The sequence below is a fragment of the Rhodnius prolixus genome, unplaced genomic scaffold, assembly GCF_049639745.1.
Source record: "Rhodnius prolixus isolate KJV_2025 unplaced genomic scaffold, Rpr scaffold_2, whole genome shotgun sequence".
In the NCBI taxonomy this organism is placed as follows: domain Eukaryota; kingdom Metazoa; phylum Arthropoda; class Insecta; order Hemiptera; family Reduviidae; genus Rhodnius; species Rhodnius prolixus.
The window spans coordinates 58864184-58888428 of NW_027411592.1; the positions used below are offsets into that span (position 1 = coordinate 58864184).

A 24245-nucleotide genomic window follows, 5' to 3' on the forward strand; every position below is an offset into this window, starting at 1 on the left:
AAGTTCTGTTTCAACATACAGGGTGTCCCAAGCTATATGGATAACGACTTTTTCTCGGAAACTAAGATAGCTAGAAAAAAAAAAAACCCTAAAAAATACGTCTTCCCTTAGTTTTTTGTTAGAAATACAAATTTAATTTGTAAATTTTTTTCGGTGCTTCCAGAAGCGAGATACAGGCACCAACTTCATCTTTTCAAATGGGGAGGTGTCGATATAACACGCCCATCAAATTTCCTATCGAGATATCTCTTTACATGCCTGATGGTGTTATATCGACACGGGGGGAGGGCGATTCAGTGACCACCTCGTTCACCGGATTTGGTCACTTATGGACTATTTCCTTTGGGGATACCTGAAAATCAAGGTGATTATTCATAACTTTTTTCTTTCTTTCCTTATTTCTGCTTACCTAGAAGCATTTCTAAATCTAGGTGTATCAGAATCAAGCCGGTATTGCATCTGTAGATGAACTAAAGCAAAGAATAATAGGTGCCTGTAACTCAGTTAAAGCCGAATCTATTTCTCTGGCAGTAAGGGACAATTGGCAGGAAAGTGCATGTCTATGCATCTCTAATGGTGGAGGCCATTTCGAGCAAGATCTGTAATATTAATGAGGAGTAAAATTTAAAATAAAATAGTACTTTTCTTCTTATTCAATCAAAAAACCGTTATAATATTATCATTTTGAAATTTCTTATAAGAATCATGTTTTCATTCATAACTTGCAAAATATCGCTCACAGAAAAAAACCGTTCGAGTAAATTTTTCTTTAAAAAAAAATAGAGGAATCTATTTCCTTAAATAAAAACCGCACCTCCCCATTTGAAAAAATGAAGTTGATGCCTCGCTTCTGGAAACACCGAAAAAAATTACGATAAAAACGAACTTACTCTACTCGTCATTCAGTTTAGGCCAATTCTTTTGGAAACATTTAATATTTTAGCCTCAGTTAATTCCTAAGTTAGTGTTAATGCTAGCCATTACACTCTTAGTCAGTAATATTATCTTTTATTCTATTTCAGCTCTTCAGCCTCCCTAATCAAATCCCAATATTCCGCTCGTGTCTATAAATTACTAGCTACTTCAATCATCTTTGCATGGCTGAACTCGTCGACAACAACCTCATCTACAGCTAACAACACAAAGGTTCTCAAAAGATTTCTTTAGTAGGTCCAAGAGCGGCCGATGTGTCACAACAAAGAGATTACTGAAGTTTGCCGCCCATGCAACCAGGAAAACAGAGTATAGGATGGAAAAAAGAGATTACAGAAGTTTGCCGCGCATGTAACCAGGAGTACAGAGTATAGGTTGGAAAATTGCATGAAAATAACCGATACACGAGCAAGAGCTCACTTGAGTTCAGCGTACTGTTATCAGATGCGTAGTTCTTGTTGCGTGACCAGCGAGGGGAATTATTACTTTCATTTTTTATTTTTTATAACGTTACCCTAGCCTGAAGCATTTTCCTGAGGCCATTTCAAAAGAAAAATAAAGAAATAAGATGGAATGAATAATGAGCATTTTAAAAGGAACCATTTTTATATTTTATAGCTAGTTAAGAAAATCATTACGAGCGTGTTACAGTTTCAAAATAGAGTAATCACCGCGGGAGAAAAACCAATCCGCTTTGAGGTACCCAATCAACCAATGTGGATTCTTACTCTTACTAGATAATGAGAGAATAGTAATTGCGCAGAATTTGGAATTTGTAATTTCCACCGAAAATATTTGTTTCAAGGCAAAAGTATTCAACTAGCAATCATCGCACCCTCAGGAGGTGTTTCATTGGTTAGGATATTACCACTGCGGAAGGTTATTGTGACAGTAGCCGAGCGGTTAAGATACTATACCCGTAAATTTAAGATGTACGAGGTGTGACTATTAAATAACGAGACTGATGCTGAAAAACATTTTATTTTAAATTTATACATATATTTAGTTATTACTACCTTCAATATACACCCCCACCCCTATCCCTACAACGCTCCACGCGAAATTACCATTGTTCCGAAACAGTGCTGGAAGTCTTTTTCTGTGAGCTCCTGCATGTGACGCGTGCCGCTTTTTCTTTCACAGCTTCAATAAACTGAAATCGTGTTCCTTTTAATGTAGATATGACTTTAGGGAACAGATCTAAAGTCACATGGGGGTGGGGCCAGGTCAGGCGAATAAGGTGGATGGCTTAAAACTGGGATGTTGTACTTGGCTAGAAACGTCTTGACAGACAGTACAGTGGTGAGCCGGCGCCGGTTGTCTTGATGGAGAGAACCCCGTGACTTGTTCTTCCACAAAAATCGGGTCGTTTTTTCCTTACTCTTTCGCGGAGTTGAGCAAGTACCTCACGGTAGTAATGTTGATTAATTATAATCGATATTTTCATCCGTTTTGGACGTGGAAGGGCGACCTGGGCGGTCATCATCTCCTACGTCTTCTCGGCCATCTTGGAAACGCTTGAACCACTCAAAAACTCGCGCACGTGATTAATATTCTTCGCCAAAAATTCTTTTAATAAAAGATAAGTTTCAGTAGCGGTTTCACGTGAAATTTCACGACAATTCGTTGCTCTGCTACATGTGTAGTATCATGTTTTCGGCAAAACGAAACTAAAACACCTATAACACAAAACGATGGTTCCGGTCAGACAGATTTTGTCTACAAACACGTGAGACGCTGCAATCGAAAGGCTTGACGCTATTCAGCTGTCGGTCGTTAGGATTTGGCGCATGCATAGTTCTTCTGTAGCAGCATCAGTCTCGTTATTTAATAGCCATACCTCGTATTGCTGGTTTAGTGGGTTCGATTCCCGGTGTCTGGGCCTTGGATTTTATTTAATGATTTTTAATACGAGAATTTAAATAGTAAAGCATGTTTGCTAGTCGCCTCCGTCCATGACATCAAATTTAGTAGTTGGAACGCAAAGCCTATCTGAAAAACTAAGCGTTACTTATTTACCTAGGGCTCCAGAGTGCGAAAAATATTACTAATTGGTATCAAATCAGTTACAGTAGAACCTGGATTAACCGGGCTGACCTCCGGCTATACCCACCCCGGAAAACTGAAATCCCGGTTAAACCGAATACACAGCATTACAGAGTAATACATTACTGTATCGTCCCAGAGATCAACTCCTATCTTAGACGGCAATCCCCTTTTTTTCTATTTTTTACATACATACATACATAACGACCCTTCAAGAAAATCAGGTATAAAAGAGCTGCTGCCACGCCTACAATTATGTGTTACATCGGAAGACAAAAAATTTTCCTGTCGCCACCACCGAAAATTAACTTTTGTTTCGGGCGCCGATCTGAGGTGTTCTTATGATGACTCAACATGATCCCGGTTAATCCGAATCCCGGTTAACCACGGGGCCGGTTAATCGAGGTTGTACTGTACTTCGTTTACGAACTATCCAGAGAAGATGTCATAATAGAGTTTTAGTCACAGTCACCCAGAAGATACCAGAATCGATTTCTTTTTCTAGTTTTTTAAGATTATCCTTTAAAAGAAACTTGATGGACTTATCATATTTCACAAGGAGATTTATCAACAACTTTTATTCCAAATATTTGTTGATTGCCATTTCTGGAAAAAGTGATTTTCTTTTAAGTGCCATTTTGGACAATTGTACGGTTTTATCGGATTCAAATCGGTTATCTCTTCGTTAGAGAGTGAAGGAGATACGTTAATTTTTCAAATGAATACGTAAAATTGCTCTGCAAGTATATTATAATTTCATGAAAGAACAATTAATTTTTCGAGTCGGGTTGAAAGGTCACATTGTAACCCAAAAAAAAAAAAATAATCGATAAACAAAAACTGCCGATTACACATCTAATTTCGTAGTTCTTGTCTTGTCCTGTACATTAGAACAGTTTATTTCGTCAATTTGCTGCTTCTATCGATCCACAACTTAAATATGTTGGCGTGAACTATATAGCATAAAATATATAAACCCTCGTCTACCGCCTCCGCACACAAATGACAGACAAACACCCAAACTTGGAAGTAGCCACTCGCATTTATACAGGAAAGGAAGATCCTGACACTTTTAAAATGTCAACATTAATTGAATTATTACTCAACTGGAAACATGCAGTTTTGGGGGGGGGGGCCAAGATGTATTTGGTAAGTTTTGTGGGTTAATTTTGTTTGTTTTGATTACCTAACCTTTATTGTTTCCCTTTTTTCTCATTTCTGAACCATTGAGAAAGGTCAAGACTGAGTTACGGACGATTTTTCATTTACGAATTCAATCTAGGGCAAAGCATCATTGAGACAGCCAAGAAGATGAATGTTGTATAGGAAAATTAATCGATTTGTAAATGGTGGTAACCGCAGTTCGATTCCTGCGTGTAACTAATTTTTATTCCTCTGATTTTTCAGCCATCAGGTTTGGTGTAAAGATTTAGACTACACATTGATAGAAAATTAAAGTTCTGGTACAATTTTTTTTAAATCGTTGCCACCAGCTACCCAGATCAGCACCTGATGCTTTGATTACATTTTAGAAGTGAGAAGAGTTCACATGCAGTTGGAGATATTTAAAAGAACTATAGATTAGGGCTTGAATACAGAGTCCCTACACACCATCTATTCATTGATTTTAAGAGTGCATATGATAGTGTTCTCCGCCCAAGACTTTACCTTGCTATGGAGGAAATGGGCATACCATCTAAGCTTATCAGAATGATTAGAATGACAATGTCAGCAGCTTCTTGCGTGGTACGAGTGCAATCAGATGTATCCCCTGAGTTTGGGACGAGTAAAGGACTAAGGCAAGGAGATGCCCTCGCGTGTCTCCTTTTAACTTTGCTCTAGAAAAAGTTATAAGAGATTCTCAAATTCAGACCACGGGCGCTATTTGCAACAAAACCGTCCAATTGCTGGCTTACGCGGATGACTTGGATATTATAGCACAGTCTCTCCCTGCAATGAAGAATGCCTTCCTTACCCTGAAAAATGCCGCATCCGCTATGGGCCTAGAGGTAAATGAACAAAAAACGAAACATCTGTACGTTGGGGGTGGTGGAGCCCCCAGGGGAGAAAGTATCCAGATAGGAGCATCCTCTTTCAAAAGAGTGAATGAGTTCATCTACCTTGGTTCTCAAGTAAATTCCACCAATGAAATCAATCAAGAAATAAAAAGGAGAATCATAACTGCCAATAGATGCTATTTCAGCCTGGTAAAATTTCTTAAAAGCAGCCTAGTATCAAGAAAGTCGAAGCTGTACAAAACATTAATCCGCCCAGTTCTCACGTACGCATCCCAAACATGGACCCTTCCAAAAGCAAGTGAGCGCAACCTTCTTGTCTTCGAAAGGAAAATTCTTAGAAGAATCCTTGGACCCGTGAGGGAGGAGGGCAGACGGAGAATAAGAAAGAACCAGGAGGTATATGAGCTGTTTGGGGAAGCGGATGTTGTGCGGATAATAAACACTTAGTCGGCTTAGCTGGGCGGGGCATGTAGCCCGAATGGGAGAGACAGACCTCATCCCAAGAATATTGAATGGAGAGATGGGCCAGAGCAGGAATGTTGGTAGACCCAAATTAAGATGGCAAGATGGAGTAGCCAACGATGCAAGAAGCCTACTGAGGGTTTCTAATTGGAGAGCTGCAGCACAAAACCGTCACGAATATCATAAATTAATAGAGGAGGCCAGGACCCATTAAGGGTTGTTGAGCCATGGAGATAGATAGATAGATTGATGGTTAAATCTCTTACAGATGGAGGAAACAGAATCCCTAGGTTGTGCTATGAAAAATTAAGGAATGGTCATGGATAATCGGTCTGGTACCTTTTAATTGGGCACTATGGCTATATAACAATTGAAGACTACAAATGGAAAGAAGAGGTTAAGTCCAATTTTGACGAAAAGTGAGTTTTTGCCATCATTATGTATCGTCAGATGGGGTTAACTTGAAAGTTAAGTTGAATGTAATGGTTTTTAGTCTCGAGAGTTATAGCCAGATGGTATACTCTGAGAAAACGGGTGAAGTCCCATCCAAAACACGGACAGAAAGAGTGGAAGTCCTGCAGGTGTGGATTTCTAAGCTGTATTAATTTCTTTGTCTGATTTTATGAAAGGTATATATTATAATTTACATAAGTTCATTCAAAATAAAAGCTGAAAATTTGTAAATAATATTATTATTTTCTGAAACTCAATTAGTCATGAACACCCTGTATGATAGACGGACTCACAGATGAATAGAATTTTGTCGTGGGAGTTGCATGGAGTTTTGTATAGTGAAATATGATCACTATATTACATTATATTCTTATTTTCACAATCTGATTTGAGGGTTATACTAAGAAACTGTAGAATAGACTCACAGACAAATAGACACAGAGGCCCCAAAATATTTGGTTTGATACTTTTAAGGAATACTAAAGCATGGTGGCATTGAATAATGAACTGAATAAATTACAAAAGCATATTTCAATAAACACTGCAAACTGCAAATGTTTTAAACTTTAAAGTTACTCTCCTGAAAAAATCTATAAAATGGACTTAACCCTCTTCTTCCCGTGCAGTCTTCAATTTAAATAAAATAAATGCAGGATACTTGTGACGCTCTACAGAATTATTCCCAAAATAAAGAAAATAAGAATAAGATAATCGACTATACGAAAAAATGATTTAATAATAATGAAATTATTAAATAAAATCATTCCCTCTCAGTTTCTGGGGATACAATCGGTATCCGGCAACTCCAAAGGGATTAGCATAACTAAATAAAACAATAATCTTGAAGGTTACTTATAACATGTGTAGGTAACATTACTGTTTCATATTTCTAACCTTTTTTCAGTAAATCAACTCATTTCGAAGTACGTAAAAATTTTGAAACAATTTCCATAAGATGTTTCACAATCTGTCCCCATTTTGAAACATAATTAAAAAGTAAAGTAATTAAAAGATAATGCAATAATACAGTAATTACTGAGATGAGGAATTTAAAATGTTATCTGAAGGTTTTATTTTTTTTTAATTATTAATAATTAGCATTGTTTGACAAGAAAACCTAACCTAAAAATAAACACGTCAAATTTTAATCCATTTTTTTTGGCATACAATAATTTAAAAAAAAAAATACCTTAAATACTACGTAATCCATTTTATGATAAACTTTAATGCAATCTGTTTCAATATAATCCCTGGTAATCTTCAGAAAAGTTTAGAGATATCGTTGGTAATGTTTAAGGTAGATTAATCATTGAGCGAATGATTAGAAATAATTATTTAATCAAAAATTCAATTTTGTTTTTTTTGCTGAGATATTGGTGGTTATGATAATAAATTCATCCATCATTAGAAGTAGATGAGAATCAGTTGGTGAAGAGAGATAACGACTTAATTTATGTTTCCGTGGCTAGCACTAACCCCCTTGAATCTAATGAAAGTCTAAAACTGGTCAGAGATACAATAAACATGCGCGCTACGGCGGAGAAAATATGAACTAATATCCAGCACTGCGAATCTAATCACCTTTTTAATAGTTAAGATTCATTTTTTATGGAAAAATTGTTAAGTTTAGGCACAGCCTTTAGGATCTAAAAGGAATGAACGTCGCTGATGAGGGCACGCATTTTTTTAACTAAAATATTTGCTTAAAGTAAAGGGGTTATCCAGATTGGCTCCCTACCAATGTCAGGATCTCAAACATTTGAAATGAAAATAAAGAATAAGAAAAAGCTCACAAGGTAAGCAACTCATTTTATTGAGTTTCCGGTAAAAAAAAACAACTCAATTTTCGCAAATTTCAGCACGACTGCAATACTTCCTTTTCATAAAGAGCCCAATATAAATGCGATTTCTTTGTTCAACAGTTATTTTCCAATAAACAACTTCAACAGAACACGCAATACAGGTTATTACAGTGAATAGATTAAATAGCGAGAAAAATAGAAATGCTTATTAATGATTCACGAAATTACAATAATTAATGATTACATAAATAATAAAAAAACCAACTCAAACAGGTCAACAAGTTCAGGTTAGGAAACAATAGTATATAACCTTTCACTAGCGGACAATGACCGGTCAGCTGTCTTGGCCACGTCGACTTCTTCAAAGAGGGGCGCCACGGTAGCCGAGCGGTTAGAGGCGAGACCTGCAAAGCTAATTATGTATTGTGGTACTGGGTTCGATTCCTGGTGTCTAGGCCTTTTGCATTTTATTTAATGTTTAATATGAAAAATTTATAGTAAAGTATGTTAGGCGGTTAAGAGACTAGACCAGCAATGCTAAGATGTATTGTTGGTTTAGTGGGTTCGATTTCTCCCGGTCTTAGGTCTTGGATTTTATTTAACGGTTAATATGAGAAATTTACAGTAAAGTATGTTTGCTAGTCGCCTCCGTCCACGACACCTAATTTGGTAGTTGGGCGTAAAGCCCCGCCTGAAAAAATAGGCGATTACTTTACTTTACTTTTTTTTTACTTCTTTAAGAGAGTTCATCTAACATGGAATGGTGATTCTCTTTGGTCTCGTAGAAACCTTTTTTTTTGTAGGACTTGAAAGATAACATTCTATACGATAGTTAATATTCAATTCGGAATTAAGTATTAAACACGTTTGAAACAAATGTTTATAAGTTTAAACTTTCAGAATTAACAGATTATCGTGTGAGAGTTCATGCCAGAGGGGAACATGAGAACAGGTATTCCCAATATTTCGCATTACTGAAAATTTTATACTTTCGACTTGTGTAAAGAAAGAAATTTAAATATTTGATATCTACCTATCAAACCAATTACCTAATAAAAATTCAATGACGTGTCTACATACGTCACACTCATTAAAATATAATAGAAACATGGCGGGTATTTCATGTTTAATCACAAAGTAAAATGACATAGACTAATTTATTGTTTGATTTTTTTCATTTATTTTATTTTTTCCAAATTAAAATTAATTAAAAAATAATAATAAAGGATAGCGTGCGAAATAATAGTTTATTCCAGAGTATTTGTGTCTGTTGTGCTTCAGTGTTAGTGGGGAAACCTCTCTGTCCACGAGATACCTTTATTTAGTAGCAACAGGTTGCCATGAAAGCGAAGGACACCCCGTACTATGTAAAGGAAAACAGGTACAGATGAACAATACACAAAGGTAACAATAGATCAAAATTAGAACTATCCCGTTGGAGAGGGGAAAAAAATAATCGTACGAAAACTTGGTGAGTTATTTACTCGATTAATTAATAAATAAGGAATTTAATTTATTAAATTAATTCAAGTCCATTTAAATTTTCTCGAAACCTGGTTCCGAAAATGGAAAATGAGCAAAAATCAGTGTACATTACGTTTACTTTTTACGAAAATCTGCGAGTCCACCAGTTCAACTGAACGGTGTAACGATTCCTCCTGCGGACGTAGTACGATACTTAGGACTGTACATAGACTAGAGACTCACCTGGTGGAACCCACATACTCGACTGAAACGTTCAAGACGTGAACAGACGCTACAAGCTACTTACTACACTACTTGACCGTACATCCAAACTCGACTTGAATCACAAACTGACAGATCTACAAGACTTCAGACTGCTCACGGGTCATGATTATTTACAGGCCCACCTATATCGCATTGGGTTGGCGGTGGACCCGACCTGCACTCCGTGTGGAAGAAAAGACATGTCCTCCGAACACCTTGACGTGTGTCCTTCTATAGAGGACATAAGAAGTCTTATCTTATCGGACGATATCTACAGGAAAAAAGCATTAGTGTACTGGGAAGCCCGACGTCGGATGGCAGAACTGCCGTGACTTACGGGTGGCGTAGATAAAAAAAAAAAAATCTACAAGACATGTTATTTATTTATTATTATTGTCTTTATTTTATATACAAACTGAAACTACAACTTTTTACAAAGAAAGATAAACTATAAAGACTGGCTACAGGGTCAAAGACCTACAAGACATGTTAAGACCCATACGGACATACGGAGCAGAAGTGTGGGGGCTCCAAAACCAAACCCTAGTAACTCCAAACGCCTGCAGACACTACACAGTCTAAAATCTTATTAAACAAATTTCACGAAAGACAATCATTTTTACGAAGTGGTACAATTTAGCATGATGTACTACCAAGTGGTACGGTGAGCCAGAAAAGGTTGGGAAACGCTGATTTAGACGACGAAATTATCAAAAAAACATCAAGCTCAAATATCTCATTAAAAGTATTCTTATTATTAACTTGTAATTAATCCCTTAGTAAACATATACTGTTGTTTTTTGTAGTACATATTATTTTATTTTATATTGAAAATAAACAAACTATTTTACGCAGTATATTATAGATAAGTAAAATACTTTTAAACTAATCTTATAGTTAGTGTACCGCCAAATTTTTGAAATTGTTAAAAGTGTGCCGCCGCGACAAAAAAAAGGTTGAGAATCACTGGTCTTAAGTACCAATAAAATGTACGGACGATCTAGTGTCCTACAACATTATAAAATGTTGCTAAAACTCGTTAAGTTAGATGAAACTTTCCCAAAACGGAAAAACTGTATTTTCTTAAGGATAACGGCCAACAATTTTCATTAAAGTGGCCATTTTAATTTGCACCAGGTTTTCACTTGGCAATCCGATTAAAAGGATAGGATTGGACAGAGTATTGTTCCCCCTTAGGCTGGAAACATAGTGGAGCGGCGAGCAAAGCGGCGCTGATAGCGAAGAGCGAAGCGGCAAAAACAAAAACTAGAAATAGATAGAGTTGCTCTATCTTCGCTTTGCTCGCCACTATGCGCGGTCCCATATGTTTACTTGTGTTTGATTTCGCCGCAAAAAAAAATGCATGTAAAAATGCCATCAGAGGGGGCTGACGACAACGCGACACAACCTGAAGGTTAGGTTATAGTCTGGGAAGGTTAGCGTCACTTTACAGTGTTTACGTAAATCTGTTTCAAAAAAACCGTCTTACAAATTAAATTACTAGTTTATATTTTTCACCGTCGTTAAACACTATGAAAACACTCTATGAAACGTAAACACTCTAAAGTTAACGCTAAACCTTCCCAGGCTATAACCTAACCTTCAGGTTGTGTCGCGTTGTCGTCCAGCCCCCTCTGATGGCACTTTTACAAGCATTTTCAATTTTCACAAAACTTTGCTTGTATTGATGAAAATTTTCTTTTATTTGAATAATGGTTTTGTAATAATAGTAATAACTAGGGAACGGATTCGTATGTATTTACATATTTTTTTCTAGGCAATTTACAGACGTTTTTCAACTAGAAGTATTCATACTGACACTTTTTAAGCCGTTTGAGTCTACTTTTATTTCACATATTTCCACATATTTGGATGTTATCGCATATTTATACATATTTGATTAAAATAAATAAATATTTCTACATATTTAATCCCTAAGAATGATCCTTGAAAAGGGAAGGGAATATAAAATGCAAACCCATCACCTTTTCATTGATTTCAAATCAGCTTACGACAGTATTGAAAGGGAAGAATTATATAGAGCTATGGAAGAACTAAATGTGCCAAAAAAATTGATTCGCCTGGTAAGGCTCACAATGAGCACAGTTCGATGCACAATACGTGTACAAGCTGGAACGTCCGAGGAGTTTTTGACAAGAAAGGGAGTGAGGCAAGGGGATGCACTGGCGTGCCTTCTATTTAACATAGCGCTAGAGAGGGTTATGAGAGAAACGGAAATTCAAATAGGAGGCACTATTTTCAATAAATCGGTGCAAGTGTTAGCTTACGCTGACGATGTTGATATTATTGGAAGATCTTACCGTGCAATGGAAGAAGCATTCCTAGCCCTTGAACACTCTGCTCGTAGGATAGGTCTCATTGTAAATGAAGAAAAAACTAAATACCTAGCGGCAGACACGGATAGAAGGCTGCCGATGTCAATACCAATAGGCAGATACACATTTGAATCCGTCGATCACTTCACCTATTTGGGCTCTCAGGTCAACATTAATAATAACATAACAGCAGAAATAGCATGCCGAATCGTGGCGGCGAATCGGTGTTATTTTGGCCTGAAGCGCCAATTGTGTAGTCGCCTGGTATCCAGGAAAACGAAATGTTTAATGTACAAATCATTAATCCGCCCCATACTCACATACGGCTCAGAGACTTGGAGCTTTTCAAGAGCAGACGAGGATAAGCTCCTTATATTCGAACGGAAAATACTCCGCCGCATATACGGACCGGTTCGTTCCGAAGAAGGGTGGAGGAGAAGAACGAATTTAGAGTTAGCCAGCCTATATGCAGAAATAAACGTAGTAAAATTTATAAAGCTGGGTCGACTTAGATGGGCGGGCCATGTGGCCAGAATGAGAGAAGATGACATGCCCAAAAAGCTAATGTCAGCACAACCCCTTAGGGTAAGAAGGGTAGGCAGACCCCGGCTTCGATGGGTGGACTGCGTGGCTGAGGATAGTAGAGTACTGTTGGGGGTGAGGGACTGGAGAACGGCTGCACGGGAGAGGGAATCTTGGGCGAGACGTATTGAGGAGGCCAGGACTCAGCAATGAGTTGTAGCGCCGCTGAAGAAGAAGAAGAAGACATATTTAATCAAAATATGTACATATTTTTTCATATTTTTCATTTTGGGCATATTTTCATAAATGGGAGGTGGTTGACAGAAACTGTGAACCACAGACAGTAGGGCTGTGAATCACAGTGGGTACAATGGTTATTGTAATTTACACAGAATGCTGCTAAACAGTGACGGGCACTTGTTAGTTCTTTGAAGTTGTCTGACGTTGTCTGTTCTTTCAGCTCGTTCGTTGAAGTGTCCAATTCATTTCGTTCGGTCACTTAGTGTATTCTTTTTTGGGTGAAATGCCACGAACATCGGCCTCAAACAAACAACTGGTTGCTAAATATCTTCGCAAGTTTCCAGTAGAACTTTTTCCTGGGAGTAAGGGAGATCTGATCAGATCAAAACTGGTAGAAGTACTGAGCAAGAACAAAGGGTGGGAGACCATCTGCCAGATTTCTGATATTATCAGTGGAACAGAAGTCACCTCAGAACATCGTGTACCCTTTACAACCAACGAGATAACTTCTTTCAGCAAGGCAACATCAGTAGATGTTGAACGATCTTTTAGTCGTTACAAGTCCATCTTACGCCCAGATCGTCGTCACTTTACGTTCCAACATTTGAAATTTCATGTGGTTGCAAACAATTTCGAAGAGTGAAGTTTTCAAAATTGAAAATTTAACACATCTTTTTATAAATAGTAAAAATGTTCTTTGTTGTATAAATCATTATAACTTGTAAAAACAAATTATTTTGTTCCTAATAAATTATTATAAATTGTAAAAATGTTCTTTTCTTGTATAAATAATTATAACTTGCCCCCCCCCCAAAAAAATCCATTTTCATAAAAAAAAATTTCCATTTTACTTAAATATTCCAGAAAATATTTTAAGAAAATCACATATTTTCCACATAATTGACGAAAATAAATGCATATTTTAATTAAATATTTGGCATTTTTAAATACATAAAAATCCGTTCCTTAGTAATAACACTTTTAGACATAGTGTGGTGTTTCAAAAAATGTCCCAGAAAGTCCAAAAATCGAGAATAGTTTTAGAAAATCCTTTTTTTACCCCCCCATACCAGTTTCTTTATTTCTTCTCCTTCTTTTTTCTTATATTTCTTAATGTTACAATTATTGCCTATTGAGCTAATCAAGAAAGAGGTCGAAAAGACATGACATACAAATGATTTAATTAGAGCTAATTGATTGAGTTAGCGTGGGTAGTATTCTGGCCCAGGAGCAATGTGGCGTTTTATCACGCCAAGTTCCAGTAATGTTGGTCATGATGTTTTCTTTATTTTTATCTTTTTCTTGACGTGCAAAAAAAAAAATAAAAAAAAGGCTAAAATTCTTTTTTAGTTTGAACGTAGTTACTTACGAATTAAACAAAAAACAAAACATAAAACTTCGCTTTATCCAGTTAGGCGGAAGTTATATCATGATGGGTAACAATAGGCACCGGATCCGTTGTCAGATTAATAAAGAAGAATTTATTGCTCTACCAGGGGAAGCGGATTAGCTCAGGGATTAGCACTGCCTGAAGGATGGCAGAGGATTGAAAAATAACTCAGCGCCCCTGAGTTGCTAAAACTCCTTAAAAGTTTAAAAAAATATATATATCAATACTACCAACCCAACTTAGAAAACCCAAAATTTATACCATAAATACTTTCAATCTACTCGAAAAGTTTATTCGAAGAGGTATTTTCGAAAAACTGTCTAAAAAGTGGAGAAAAAAAAAATCCATCTATTACAGAGGTAATTCTGCTTTTTGATGATTCTTCAAATTCAGAACTTTAAACATAAACACTTTTATCTCTCCTTTTTTTTGAAATTTATTTATAATTGACCAAAACCGAACATATGACTAATTTATACATACGTACGTCATGATTTCTGATAATATTTATTTATGAAAATCTCCTGGATAACGTGCATATTAACAAGCCGACAACAGCAACAAAAACAATGGGAGAAGGGGGAAACAAAAAGCAACTAATAAAACACAGAAAACCGCACAAAACAGTCTATTGTTGAAAGTTGTTGTTGTTTCAAGGTCACCAATAAACAATATGTGGCTTATGTGATTACGTATTAATACGTTTCCAACAATATAAAAATTTGTTGTAATAATTATAGTTTGATTTCGTTTTTGTTTTCTTACTAATGTCTTTTATCATTGAATGCGAGCAATTGCGTAAGGTTTCGACAAAAAAACGAGCCTCCACCTATTGGCAGAGGTCGCCTAAGAATCCCCCATACACTAATCACTAGCCTTGAACAGCCTTCATAGGGCCAGTCAGGACGCCTAGCTGTCCAAGAAGACCTTGAAATTAATTATTCCCCACCGATTTATAATCTCGGCAGCACAAAGATATTTTGCTACAAGCTGAAACACTATTCTAGTTAGCCTATATAGGCTTTAATGAAAAGTTGAACTTCGATTTAGCTCCATAAAACGCCTACTTCCACTGTCTTGGAGCCCCCCGACAGTGTACCTAGATACGGAGTCGCATGACCCTGGGCAGTAAGCACTGTCCGGAGAACATAGTTACCAGAATTGGATCTGTTTCCAAGCAAGCTTTTGATATGGCTCTGCTGTGCCTAAAGTGGTCCGAAAGCTTGCCTCTTCAAACTAGCTTCTTGCCATGCACAACCTCTGCAGCAGACACCATGGATATAGGACACGAACTGGTGGTAGGATGAAAAGAAAATCGCTCAAGGCCGCTGTGGGTACAAAGTCCTAAGTAGAACATCTGGAACTGTCACGCAAGTACACACCTCTAAGTAGATCTGAAAGTACATAATCTTCAGACTGTGCGAGATCTTAAGTCTATCAATCCTGGTATTTAGGGCCTAAATACCCCTATTTTCCCCCACCACATCCTCCTCCTACAACGACACAACGGAGTTTTCTGTAACATTATTAAGCTAAATCATTCCTTGACTGTTTTAAGTTTGAAGATAACGGACGTGATAGAATCCTGGCCAATTTTTACTAGAATAATTTGAATGAGAGTGTTCACAAAAGATTTTCTGTATCTAAAAGGTCACTAAAAATGCAATTCTTATTAAAAATTGTCACTTGAAAATTCTTATTAAGTGTCAAGAGGTGATAAGAGTAATAAATATATAAAACAAACAAATTAATCTAACAATAAAACGTACGCAAGATTTATTATTTGCCACACTCGTAAATTAAATTTTACTACTTTAATCAAATTCAGTATTATTTATCGCATGTTATTGGACTTCTACAGAGTGATTAGATCGACACAAAGCATGTGTTTCCAGTCTGTACACAAGGATACATTGTAACCTTGCCACTTTTTTTTTTAATTTTAGGAACTTAAAAATTTTACTTCTTATAAAAACTTTAACTTTTAAAAAATATTGCACGCACACCTTAGAGGAAGACGACGAGAAAATAATTATTTATTGAAATCCAATAAGGTTAGTAAAAATAAACATTGGAAGGTTATAAGGTTTATTAAACACGATGCAATAAAAATATGTTGCCAGGTTAAATTAAAAATGTCAATGAAAGTTTTAAATAAAAAATATAAACAAATCTAAAACTAGAATTAACCTTGTTCTTTATTATTATTATTATTATTTAAATTATTAAATATTATTATATAAATTTAAATAATCAGCCAGATGTAATGTTTATTTTATTTTCGTGCAGTATTTTTTTGCTAGTTCGCCATGTTTGTTTAATTTTTGCTCGCAAACTAGGTTTTGTTTTGATGATGCTATATTTTTAGCTTAGCGGTATTTCATAAACAAATTTATTAGGCTGGTCTAAGGGGAAGGGATTGGGCTCAGGAGTTTTGCGTACGGGTTTCGAATCGGCTGCTGAGAATCTTAGTTTTTCTCTACCTAGCAGTAACTTACAATATTTTTAGCGTCCCAAGATGGACAGTGTTGGTCCTATGTCGAGAGAACACTGTCACTTAGGCTGATTAGTGTTAAAAAAAAAAAAAATACAAAGCTCCAGGCGCCAATGAACTTGAATTAGGGATAGAGGCAAAAAAAAAAGTGGGTTAGTTCTATTATTTATCTTAAAAAAACGAGAAACTGTACAGGTTTTGCGATAATCTTGTAATACCAAGAATAATTTTGCCCAATTAATAGGCAGCATTTTAATCGAGTCCAATTTTTTTTTTTGAAATTGAATATTATCACTAGCAATAGTCCCGTTTTAGAATTCAGCTGCAAACACTCGTCAGGGATTCCTCCTACGTAAATTTTCTTATATAAGCATGAACTAACCAGCTGGCCCCGAATCTTACGAAAAATCAATATCTTCTGAGGACAAGTTTTAAAAAGCGTAGGCGTAAGCGGTATGTCTAAATCTAATTGAAACCGTAGGGCGACAGTAAATGCTGTTCTGTAGAGACGCACTTCAAGGGTTCCGATATAATGCTAAATAGTAATGTTGGCTTAACATTTTGATACTCATCAATATTTTACACAGTTAGAACTAGACAATTCACTGAAACGAAACGGACTGTGGTCCATGTAATGTAGAATTAGATTGTCCTTTTATATTACTGAAAAACGTTGCCAGTAAAAAAGATAAAATCTAAATGTGTATAGTGCAGTGTTTCATGCAAATTAAGGCAACTAATTTAGGCAACTAATTTAGGCAAAAAATAAAATAAAAATATTTAGTGTACGACTAAAGAGGCTTCAAATTGGAATTTTGGTTTCAAATTTAATTCTTTTTCAGTATTTCACATGATGTGGAACGCTATATTACACATATAAAGAAATTTAAAGAAAAACCCAAAAGTGTCCATAAAGGAATTTTTCAAAGAAAATGTCCAAAGATTCATGAAAGAAGACAATCAAACCTTTATAAACAACAACTGTCCTACCGGAGATTTGTAATTGGTTAAAATTAAATGTGTTGCAGAATTAAGTTTATTAAATGGGAATAGGGATTAAATGCTTTTATTTATGAACAAGGATTGGGAGAGAACGAAGCGCTCAAGTTCTAATATAAAGATAATAATAAGGGAAGAGATTAGCTGTGCGTTTAGCGTATTGGACTCCCACGCGGAGGTCCCGGGTTCGAATCCAGCTGCTGACCCTTAGATTTTCTCTTCCTAGGAGAGCTTCTTACAGCTCACTGTTCCGGTGATGGACAGTGTTGTCTATAACGAGAGAACACTGTCCGGAGGCTGGCAGTGCACTGAAAAAAAAGCTCCGGGCGCCAATAACCTTAGATGTTGACGCGCCTTAAATCATTTAAAAAAATAATAATAATAATAATTTACTGTTACGTAAAAAATAATTGGCATGTCGTTACAACGCTGGCTGTCATTGCCGCCATATTTGTGCTAGTTATGAAAATATGAGGAAAGTATAAAGGAAAATTTCTAGAAAAAAAAAATTATTTATCATTAAAAAAGACTTAATGTACACGATAAGACTAAAACCTAATCAATTAGTCATCCACAAAAATGGACGAACACATTTGTCTTTAAATAAATAAATTTAATGACTTAAAACTAACTTTATAAGGCAGTTCCTGTGAAATATTTTTTTCTTTATTTTTTTTTTAAATATTATTTTGGCAGAAATTAAGTTCTCCGCCCTAGTTTCACCCCTCATTTTCGGGAACTGTAGTTCGGGAACACATGGCATGATAGGAAATTAGCAAGACGATATGAACTCGGACCAAATGGAGAAGTTTCTGTAGAACGTAAACCAAGGAAATTACCCTCTTGTATCCATGGTTGCTAGTTTGTGGTATAAGTCAACTGAGCACTGACGGAGACCAGAAGAGATAATGAACAAAAACGATACGAAACAGGTGAAAACCATAATAAAGGAACGAACTGCAAGCGATGGCAACAACAAGCCTCTTTTGGATGCAGAGCTAGTAAATGCAACCCACATCGTGAGCTTCATGTTTTCCAATCTATTTATTATTATATTACACTTATGACACGTCAACTTCAAACATCATTGACGCCCGAAGTTTACTTTCAAAGCATTGGCGGCCTTCGTTCTCTTTCATTACAGAAAACGCTGTCATCTTGGACAGATGGATAAGAATCTGGACTTTCTTCTAAGTGTCAATTCAGTGAAATGTACAGAGTTTAACAAACTTGTGTGTTTGGTAAAAAGTAAATTTCATAGTTTGGAAAAATGATACAAGTTAGAAATAGATCGACCAATTACAGCACAATCTTTTGAGTTTGACACCGGATTTTTTTTTTACTTGGGAGTCCTCAAAACATACTTGATTTGTAATGAATGCCTTCCAAATCGTAATCTTCCATCTTAAAAAGAAATTAAGGTGAATATCCTTTCAATATGTTATAATTTGATTTAAATCGATCATTTTTTTTTTTGGTTTTGTACTTTACAAATAACTTCTTTTTTTTTAATCTTACGGTATTACCTATAAAATAGATTTGATGGGCGTATCGCCGGCCGGTAGGTGGCAGTATTGATTCAGAAACGTTGGATGCTGACTGCGTCTTTTAACTTTCACATCTGTCCCATTTAGTACACGTTCATCTAACAAATTCCACATCACATAACTTCACTTATAAATAAAATATAAATAAAGATTTTCACGCAAGATTTTACAAGTATCTTTTGCTTTTAAAAAAAAGTTTCAATTCCTAAAAAACATTTTGTAAAATATGTATATAAAAAGAACAACAAAAGAAAAAAATAGTGTTGTTAATAAAAAACAAACTTAATAAATTAATAAAAAAACTTCTGTACGAGTAAAAAACAAAAGAACCGTAAACACTGGCCTGTTTCGCTCAACCAATACGGCGCGTCCACCAACGTATAACTGGGCTCAACGCTGCTACAGTCACTCTCTACTTCGTTCCTACCCTACTACTGTGGCAGACCGAGAACAGGCGGGCGTTTACGACAGACAGTTGGGTGCATGGAGGGGGTAAGAAAGTGTCCGAGGGTCGCATTCTATCCAAACACAACAATCGCCCACATGAGTCCGTGTTGTTGTGCTTCATACATCCCCTCCCAATGTGGGTGATGGAGACCCTATTTTAACAAGGCCTTGGATATTCTCTTTTTTTGTATATAGTAAAAGCTCCTTATTCGCGCTTCCTTCATTCGCGTTTTCACTATTCGCGGATTAAAAAAATGCGACCAAATTCCTATATTCGCGGAAGTACACTATGATAATAAAAGGATTCCAATAGGTATCCAACCCAATATCCTTTGTAAATGCCGTCAAATGGACTAATAAAAAAAGTAAAATAGATCTTATTACAACTTTGCCTAAAGTATGTTGTTAAATGATATCGCCGAGGACTTTGACATAAGCCGCCTTCGCCGCGATCGGTGTTTTTGAGAATGTAAACGCACAGAATGAAAGCAACCTTATTACTCGATGAATAAAGTATATTTTTAAATGTTGCTGTTCCGTTCTATGGTAAAAGCCGCTTTGCGTGTTCTATTGTTTCGTCTTTCACATCCGTTACAAAAATTGTGATCGAGTAACACGTCTCTACCGCTCTTTTTCTAATTTATGTCAACTAAAAAAAATGAGAAACGAGTTTCGACACGAAAAAAAATCTGTTACCGCTAAAAGTGAAAATAGAAATGCTTGATCATTTACGCCTTGGAGAGTCATTTGCATCCATATCACGCTCATTCCATGTCAACGAATCAACTGTACGATCGATAAAAAAATCCGAAGATAAAATAAGATCGTCTGTAGCTTCAACTTCACTGTCAGCGAAAATTGTTCGCGATCCAGCAATAGAAAAAATGGAAGTGGCGTTGTCATTATGGATCGAAGACCGCAACCAAAAAAGGGTGCCCCTGAGTGGTCCAATGGTCCGGGAGAAGGCAAAGTATCTTTACACTCATTTTAAAGAACCTGATGGTAGTTGTAGTGGTAAGTTCAAACTTTGACTGCAAACAAAAGCTTTCAAAAACTGCCAAGCAAGAGAAAATTACAAAATTCTTCAAACCATTGCCTAAGCCATTAAGATAATTAATCAAAATGTTCAAAAACTTCAATTAAATTGTTTTTTTTTATATATTTGTTTTTTTTTATTTTGTCAGCTAGGAACGTATCCTCTATAATCCCATATAAATTACCATTCCGTATTCACGGTTTCTGTATTCGCGGCATATTTATGGAACATATACCCCGCGAATACAGAGCTTTTACTGTATGTTCCCTTCTAGTATTGCAAAGATGATAAAATTGAATATTTTATATAAAAACAGCTGGTATGCTTATACAAGTTCCTCTTACTGCTATTCTAACATATATTCGTAAAAAAAAAAAACATTTAAAGTTATACTTAATTCTTACCCAACATTTATCAGTTAATAATCATACATTAGGTTATACCTACGGTGACCATTTTTTTTTTTGTATCAAAAAACAGGACAAGGAGCAAAAAAAAAAATCTATAAAAAATATTAATACGTTTATTAACACGAGATCGGTTATTACAAAACAATGGCCATATAATATGGCCCAAATTCAGCCGTAACTGAGCGACTGCTTGAACTATACACTTGTTAATTAGTAACAAATTGTAAATATAGTAACTCTTGTAAATAGAAAAAATATTCAGTCTTTTAAAATCACAACAAAATTTGTTTTAATGTCACATTCTTTAAAACTATACTAACGACAAGTAAAATACAAATATATCTAATTTTCACAATATCAAGGTCAGATCTTAACAAAATCATATATAAATCTTCGAAAAAATATTCATATTTTCATTAATTTCTTTGAGTATAATTTAAATTTCATTAAAAAACAGTACAAATGAATAAAAAAACAGGACATTTATGCTTCAAAAAAAAAAAAAGGACAGCGTCTTAAAAAAAGTACGAATGGTCACCGTAGTAGATATACTGGAACCTTAAAAGAAAGCCTACCCTAACCTCCACCCCAAAATGAAACAATTTCTAGAATTTTTTTTTTATGAATTTCAGGGTATTCAGGTTAACACGAAGAGTCTAGGAATCAATTTTCAAGAAAATGAACAAACCAACTGAATAAAGAGGTACAAAAATTTGGGAAATTTTATTCAAAACACAATTTGCACAACAAATTAAATCTCCCTTACTTTCAAAAATAAATAAAAAAAAGTGTAAAAAAAAATCTACCAACTTTCCTGCTTCATAAAAGAAACCTAAAATGTTACAACTAAAATTATAAATCTATTGTTCCATCTAAAATCTATAGAATATTGTTCCATCGTTTGTGGGGGAACCGAATAATTGATCCAAAAGAAAGTAAAATTATACTTGAAATTGGAAATCATTTTTCATCATAGATCTATTAAATAAATATATGATTAGCAAGTAGATAGATACTAATCCCTAAACGCACAGCATGGCCCCCTTTAAGAATTTAGCTAGAAAAATGTTTTACACAAAAGTTATAAAAGCGTATCAGTAGCAGAAGTTCTATGGGCGTGACTCCCACGCGAATTATAAAAAGAAGATTACATAGGGCCCAGATAAGACATACTAATAATATGTTTATACCAAATCATTATTACAAAACAAATACTGAAAAAGATCTAAATATTGTACATTAGGGTGGGTCAAAAAAATCGGCTATTTTTTTTTTTACAAGTGCAACGGAAAAATGGGTTCCTAGACACCTTAAAAAAATTCCCACCAAATATGAGCTCTTAATTTTGAAAGGAAGATCCTCCGCATCGCAGTTTTTTATTTTTTTTTCAGTCCAATAGAAAAAAATTCATACCTTTCCATTAATTGACTGTACAAAAAAATGTTTCGAATAAATTTTGTAGGAAATTTAATGTTCTACAAAAAAGGTATCTTATATTTTTTTCGTAAACCTCGCCATTTGAAAGATATAAAGGATTTAATTTTGATTATTTTATGACAAAATTCCATTTTTGTTTATGAATTTTATACCTCGACAATAAATGACTTTTACGAAATGCGAAATACTAATATTTGTTGGAAATTAACTGCTCTATAAAATCGGTGTCTTATGTTTTGGCGATAAAGTTAACCGTTCAAAAGATATTCATCATCAAACTTTCATGTATACGGATTTTAAAAGTTTTTGATTAGATATTCGAAAAATTTCAATTTAATTTATAAATTTCATTTCTTGTCATTAATATAGGTATTATTTGAGTTTTATTTTCAAAATTATCAAAATTTTTCTTCATTTATTCTAAACATTTTAGTTTTAATCATTAGAAATCACGAGATCCTAGGGAAAATTTCTTCTCTAGAGAATTTTTGTTTCGTATTTTATTTCATCTGTTTGAATTGTGAACTTTGAACTAGCACCACCTACTTTTTACTTCATCGTTATGTTGTCGTTGGTTTGTATACATTTATTTCTACAGCATTTTTAGTGTTTCCAAAATTTATGGTCTTGTATATGTGATCGATCGATTAATTATTTACAAATATTGTGGTTACTACGTGAATTAACTTGATATTTATCGAAAATATGGATAAAGAAATTCATTTGATCGGAAAACTTGTGCAAAAACTTTCAGAACGTAAGTTACCAACAGTGAAAGAGGTTATGAGTGTTTTTTTTCATCAGCTCAAAGTTTTGAAATGTTCTGTCAAACAAAGTGCCAAAAATGCAGCTGATCAAGTTATTGAATTATGGAAAAACAACCAGATTGCGACTAGTGAATCGACTAGTGTAATAAAAAAAATTCTTCGCTATCATAATCGATGGTTGAAATTGCAAAAATCTTTTGCGCGAAAAAAATCATCAGGACGATGCAAAAATGAAATAAAATTTCAGAACGAACTTAAAGCATTATTTGATATTGTCGATAATAAATCGAGACAAATATACTTAAACATAAATAAAAACTTAAAAAATATTTTGACGTTTCTCAATCGATAACAACTAAAATTCGTGTAAATTTTCTTAAAAATCATAAATTAAATTGAAATTTTTCGAATATCTAATCAAAAACTTTTAAAATCCGTACACATGAAAGTTTGATGATGAATATCTTTTGAACGGTTAATTTTATCGCCAAAACATAAGAAACCATTTTTATAGAGCAGTTAATTTCCAACAAAAATTGGTATTTTGCATTTCGTAAAAGTCATTTATTGTCGAGTTATAAAATTCATAAACAAAAATGGAATTTGTCATAAAATAATCAAAATTAAATCCTTTATATCTTTCAAATGGCGAGGTTTACGAAAAAAATATAAGGTACCTTTTTTGTAGAGCATTAAATTTCCTACAAAATTCATTCGAAACATTTTTTTGTACAGTCAATTAATAGAGAGGTATGAATTTTTTTCTATTGGACTGAAAAAAAAATAAAAAACTGCGATGCGGAGGATCTTCCCTTCAAAATTAAGAGCTCATATTTGGTGGGAATTTTTTTAAGGTGTCTAGGAACCCATTTTTCCGTTGCACTTGTAAAAAAAAAAATAGTCGATTTTTTTGACCCACCCTATTGTACATACTGTTTTAGCCGATTTTTGTTTTTAGATGTAGCTGCAACCGCTGCTGAAATTAGAATTTTTTTTTTGGACATGACTCATGACCTGAATAGTAGTTATGCATGTCTTTTTTTTTCAGATATTCTTGAGAACGAAACAGGTAAGTAAATAGAAAATTTGATGCATACTTCTCTTCACGCAGAACACTATTGCATCATTTTGCGCAAAAAAAAAAAAAGCACCATAGAAACTAGGCTTTAACATGAAAT

The 24245-nt window shown here is 34.9% G+C and overlaps 1 protein-coding gene across 5 annotated transcripts in view; it reads right to left on the reverse strand.

Moving 5' to 3' along the window:
• The window catches only part of LOC141448572 (beta-1,3-galactosyltransferase 5), a 46947-nt gene that overhangs the window by 20502 nt on the left and 2200 nt on the right, over window positions 1-24245 (reverse strand). For 2 of the 5 annotated variants that reach the window (XM_074117018.1, XM_074117017.1), the window contains exon 1: window positions 18950-20032. The gene's annotated coding sequence lies outside the window, so the exon portion shown is untranslated. Of the gene's footprint in view, window positions 1-18949; window positions 20033-24245 lie in introns of those variants that run through there. The other 3 variants (XM_074117016.1, XM_074117015.1, XM_074117013.1) reach the window with 3 other exon arrangements.